We start from the raw sequence: 6,013 nt of genomic DNA, 5'->3' as shown, positions 1-6,013 counted from the left end.
GTGAATGGAGCCACGTGACACGGGCCGGCTGCTGCCGCCGCTACTAACTCGCGCGCCCGAGCGATTGGCTCCCGTGCGGCCCGAGGCCCCGCCCCGCCCCGGGTATCCGCGGGGGTTCCGGGCCAGCGGGGCGGGGGCTCGTAGGTCTCCGGTTTCGGGTCAGCGTGAGCCTGTGCGGCGGCGGCAGCCCCCGGGAGGGGGCGGGGTGTGCGCGGGATTTTCCCTTCTCAGTGTCCTGCTCCGCACTGGCCTCGTTGGCTCCCGCCTTGCGGAGTTCAGACCCGCGGTCACTGGGAACGCCGGGCCTGCCCCGCCCCCCGGGCTCGCTGTCCGCCTCCTACGCGTATCTCCACCGCCATTAGCCCGGTTATTAATGACAGTGTTGACTAGCACCCGCCCCAGGGCTGACCCCGTGGGAGCGCACGAGATAAGGCCTCCCAGTTTGACAATGAACTCCTGCTAACTACTCTGGGCGCAGCCTTTCAGCCTCCCTGCACCCACCTTTTAGTAAATTCATCCCTACCCCATTCCCCAGTTTGTTTAAGAGAATGTCATGTGGGGCTGTGTCAAAAGCATTATTAAAATCAAGAGATCTCACATCTACTGCTTCCCTGCAATCAGTTAGGCCAGTAACCCTGTCAAAGAAGGAAATTAGGTTGGTTTGGCACGGTTTGTTCTTGATGAATCCATGCTGGCTATTCCTTATACCCCTCCAGGTGCTGACAAATTGTTTAATAATTAGTTCCAGTATCTTTCCAGACATCAAAGTTAGGCTGATTGACCTATAATTCCTTGGGTCCTCTTTGTTCCCCATTTTAAAGATAGGTACATTTACCCTTCTCTAGTCTTCTGGGCCCTCACCCATCCTCCAAGAGTTCTCAAAGGTAATAGCTAATGGTTCCAAGATTAATTCAGCTAGTGTTTTAAGTACCATAGGGTGAATTTAATCAGGCCCTGCCAACTTGAATACATCTAATTTATCTAATAGTCTTTAACCTGTTCTTTCCCTATTTTGGCTTTCATGTTTTCCCCCTTTTTAATATTAATTGGGTTGCATGCAGGGACTGTCTCCTACTCTGTGTCTGTGCCAGGGCCTCATCTCAGTTGGGTATTTCTAGGGGCCACCGTAATACAAATAATAGTATAAAAAAGTACTGAGTACTTTTATAATAGTATAAAAAAGTACTTGAATTGGAGTCAGTAGCAAAGATGAGTTCTCAGTCCTTTTTGTATTGTTATTAGTATTATGGTAGACCCTAGAGAGCTCCAACTGAGATGAGGCCCCAGCACAGACAGAGTAGGAGATAGTCACTGCACCAGAAAGTGTTGAACTTAAATAGGCCACATAGACGAAGAGTGAAAGAAAGGAAAGATTCTTATTCTCATTTTATGTTGGCTATAATAATTTGTTGTAAGCATATGCCTGTGCTGCCATTGTACCCCCAAACACTGCTACTCCCCAAGCTGCCAGAGAAACGTTTCCTTTTTTCCCGACATATATGGAATTTTTGCCCCGGGATGAACAATAGTCAGTCCTGTACTTACTATAGGTTTAAGGCTGAACATCTTTTGGGGGCTAGTAGAGAGAGCTTTAGTCCCAATTTCCCAGTGGTACACACACTTGCATCTCTCCCTAAAAGATCCTGGAATACTGGCCATTAAAATTACATTTCTATATATGGAAAAGCTATTTTATGTCATTTTAGATGTCTACAACTGTATCAGTTATGATTTTTCTCTCCTGTGGAAGCCTTTAGAGTTGGATTCACACTGCTAAGGAAGCCTGGCTTTGCAGACAGCAATATATAAAAAATAATTCCCAGAAAGTATTTAAAATAGATTTACTGTACAATAGGTGTCTTGAACAAAGTACATGATGATGTGGTGCTGTATGAAGGTTTTATTGGCATGAGTCATGCAGCGTTCCTGCCAGTAAAACCATTATATAAAGGATAGATAGATGTGTGCATGGCACTATATTGTAGGAGACATTGGTAGTGACCTCTATATCAAGGTTATCTAGCACTTTCCATTGTAAGCCCCTATTATCAATTGCTTATAATTATTAAACAGTGGCTGAAATTTTCCATGATGGGCAGGACTGGATTACCCAATAGGCAGACTAAGCACGTGCTTAGGGCACCAGCAAAGCAGGGGTCACCAACAAAAAATTAGATTTAAAAAAAAAATTGATATTTGATATTTTTTAAAAAGCATCGAAGTAGTCATCATGAGAAAAACCAGAACTTTGTTAAGAATCCTGTGGCACCTTATAGACTAACAGACGTTTTGCAGCATGAGCTTTCGTGGGTGAATACCCACTTCTTCGGATGCAAGTAGTGGAAATTTCCAGGGGCAGGTATATATAAGCAAGCAAGAAGCAAGCTAGAGATAACGAGGTTAGATCAATCAGGGAGGATGAGGCCCTCTTCTAGCAGCTGAGGTGTGAAAACCAAGAGAGGAGAAACTGGCGGAAGAAAAGAAACAAAAAACTAATGAAATTTTCCAAAATCTTCCAAAGCTGACATCATTTTCCAAAGCGAATCCATCAGAAGCAACATCTTCTCTCAGGCTATGGCTACACTTAGCGCTGCACAGCGCTGCCGCGGGAGTGCTCCCGCAGCAGCGCTTTGAAGCGCGAGTGTGATCGGAGCGCCAGCGCTGGGAGACAGCTCTCCCAGCGCTGTCCGTACTCCACCTCCCTCTGGGGATTAACGTACAGCTGGGGCTGGGGCTCTGATCACACTGGTGCTTTGCAGCACCACAACTTGCAGCGCTGGAGGGGGTGTTTTTTCACACCCTGCTGCAGCGCTGCAAATCTGCAACTGTAGCCAAGACCTCAGTAGCACAGACATCGTTCCAAAACCTGTAGGTGTTTCAGAGACTGACCCTTCTTCTATTGGTGAAACAAACACCATTCCAGAACATGTGGATGTGTCAGAGACTGTAACTAATCATCCTACTCCTGGTGGTAACATACATTGTTCTAGAAGGTGTGGATGTGTCAGAGACTGAACCTGCTCATGCTGTAAATAATAGGCAGAAAGATCCTGGTATGTGGGTTGATTTCAGTACCGCTGATGTAGCTTACTGGATAGATCATGGACCAAATGACTGTTACCACACTGGGCCATTTGTGAAATCACATCAGACTTTTACCAATGGCAAACAAACAAGATATTGTCCACAAAAAATATTTTTTGACATCAAAGCGAATGGTTTTTTGACATCAAAGCCTCTAAGAGAAACACACTCGAGAATGGCTACTGTATTCACCATCAGCAGGGTCTGTGTACTGTTTTGTTTGCAAACTTTTTGAATATAAACCTTCAACATCCCGGTTTGCTGCAGATGGATTTAGTGGCTGGAGGAATACTGTTTTAATTGAACAACATAAAAATAGCACTACTCACAAGCAGGAGGCTCTGGCTTTATGGTGCCTCTGGAAGGCAGCTGCTCCCTGCCGAGCTGCTGCAGTGGCCCAAGCCTGGCAAAGCCAATGAGTGGACTCGGGGCTGGGGCCGCCAGGGTTGGGTAGGGAGGGGAGGGCTCACGGGAGGGCTGTGCACCCTCCAGGGGAGTTCAGGGGGCAGGGAGGGGGGAACCTGGTCTAGGGAGCAGCCCTTGGGGAGGCTGGCTTCTGGGGTCTATAAAGGCTTGTTGGGATTTGCCCCTCAATGAACTGATGGGCGGGTGGGCACAAGGTGGAAGTTTCGCCTAGGGTGCAAAATATCCTTGCACCAGCCCTGAGCCGGATAGGCAGTGTAGGAAGCCATTTAGAGAAGGAGCAGTAAGGGTTGGGAGAGTAAAGACCTGAGCTGCTGGGTCAAGGGTCCCTTGACTGGAAACCAGTGTAGAGGATGGGCCTGAGTTCCCCCACAAGTCACTGCAGGAAGGGCATGCTAGGGGCAACCTATCTGGAGACTGCCAGGGACAGTTTGGAAGGAGACTTTGATAATACCGTGGAAGAGGGGGAATTTCAATGTGACTTAGCCGGAGAGTTAAGCCTCTAAGAGGAAAGTGCTGCAACTCTGGGAGCAAGGGGGAGACTATAGAGTAAGTGAATAGGATGACCGGCTGAGCAATTGCAGGAAGGGGTGTCAGATCATGTGGCAAGCTAATCTCCAGATGGACCCGTAGACGGCACCAGAGCCCTAAGAGCATACCTCACTACAGCCAGGTTTTGGCCTCAGGCTGAATTTGTATGCAAAGCTTTAGTAAAAATTCAATTCATTAAAAATTTCTGAGAACAAGGCAAGTGAAAAACAGATAGATTTGCTAATATAAAATGTCCCATCTGTTTTTTTGAAGAGTCTCTCAGGTTTTGAGCTAGGGTTTGAAATTTGACACGGTCTTGTGGTCAGAGATTTGACTAAGTTATGAGCCACAGAATTTGGTTCTGGCCTCTTTCTAAACATTACTCACCATATGTGTTTACGGTAAAGTTGTCCTTCTGCATGAGGGTGTTTCATCTTGTGATTCTAAGGTTCCTTGCCTGATATCACTGTTTTAAAGAAATTTTTTCTTTAAGCTAACTGGTATAAAGTCCTAACTACCAAAATCACAAACCTTGCTTTATGTAAAAAGGAATGTTTCACTTCTAAGTTGTTACTATCAGAATGAAAGTGACGATTACTACATATAATGCCAGTTATTTTGCTTTAATTTTTATTAGGTATGCATATGCACATGTAGCAAATCATTGCTTTCAGTGGAAAGAAAAGTTCTAATCTGATGGCTACTCGGAATGGTAGTTTCATCATGAAATAACCATACCTATTGTAAGAAGTTAATAAGCCAAAAATACTGTCTGAAAACGACACCTCCACTATGCTCAATTGGCCTGTGGCAAAGCTTTATTTACCATCAAAAGACATCTTTTTTAAAAATGAATAATTTCAAATCATTGTTTTATAACCAATTGTTTCCTAGTCAAAATGAAGATGGTTAGTTTATAAGCCAAGTACAGTAGTCTCCTCAGGGCCGCCCAGAGGATTCCGGGGGCCCGGGGTCTTCGGCGGCGGGGGGGCCCTTCCGTTCCGGGACCCGCCGCCAAAGTGCCCCGAAGACCCACGGCGGGAGCCCCCCACCGCCGAATTACCGCCAAAGTGGGACCGCCGCCGAAGCGCAGCCCGGTCTTCGGCGGTAATTCGGTGGCGGGGGGGGGTCTTCTGGGCACTTCCGGGCACTTAGGCGGCGGGTCCCGGAACAGAAGGGCCCCCCCGCCGCCTACGACCGGGCTGCGCTTCGGCGGCGGCGGCGGTGGGTCCCGCTTCCGCCCCGGCCCCGGCCCCGCCCCCGGCGGGTCCCGCTCCCCCCCCCCCCGGTCCCGGCCCTGCCCCCGGCGGGTCCCGCTCCCCCCCGCCCCCGGTCCCGCCCCCGACGGGTCCCGCTCCTCCCCCCCGCCCCCGGTCCCGCCCCCGCCCCCGCCCCTGGTCCCAGCCCCAGCCTCTTACCGAGCACGTCTCTGGTGGGGCCTGAGCTCCGTCCCGCTCAGAGCCGCGTGGTGAGGGGGTGGGGCTGTGAGCTCCACGCCGAGCGGAGGCAGCTGCCCCGCCCCCTCCCCACGCCGCTCTGAGCGGGGCGGGGCTCAGGCCCCGTTGGAGCTCCCAGCCCCGCCCCGCTCACCACGCGTCTCTGAGCGGGACGGAGCTCAGGCCCCGCCGGAGACGTGCTCGGTAAGAGGCTGGGGCCGGGGCCGGGACCGGGGCGGGGGCGGGACCAGGACCGTCTCTGAGCGGGGCGGGGCTCAGGGGCCCCGCCGGAGACGCTGAGGCTCCAGGAGAGGGGCGGAGGCGGGAGCCTCCGCTCTTCTCTTGGGGGCCCCTGCGGAGCCCGGGGCCCGGGGCAAATTGCCCCCTTTGCCCCCCCCTCTGGGCGGCCCTGAGTCTCCTGCAATATCCTTGCTGTTCCTCAATAGCTTATGTTTGGGAAGCACTCTGAGCTCCTTGGATGGAAGACACTCTGAGTCTAAAACATATTTTTTTTAATACTACACCACCATAAATGCATT

Source organism: Mauremys mutica, chromosome 9 (genome assembly GCF_020497125.1).
Source record: "Mauremys mutica isolate MM-2020 ecotype Southern chromosome 9, ASM2049712v1, whole genome shotgun sequence".
NCBI classification, from domain to species: Eukaryota; Metazoa; Chordata; order Testudines; family Geoemydidae; genus Mauremys; species Mauremys mutica.
This window is presented reverse-complemented; position numbering follows the sequence as displayed.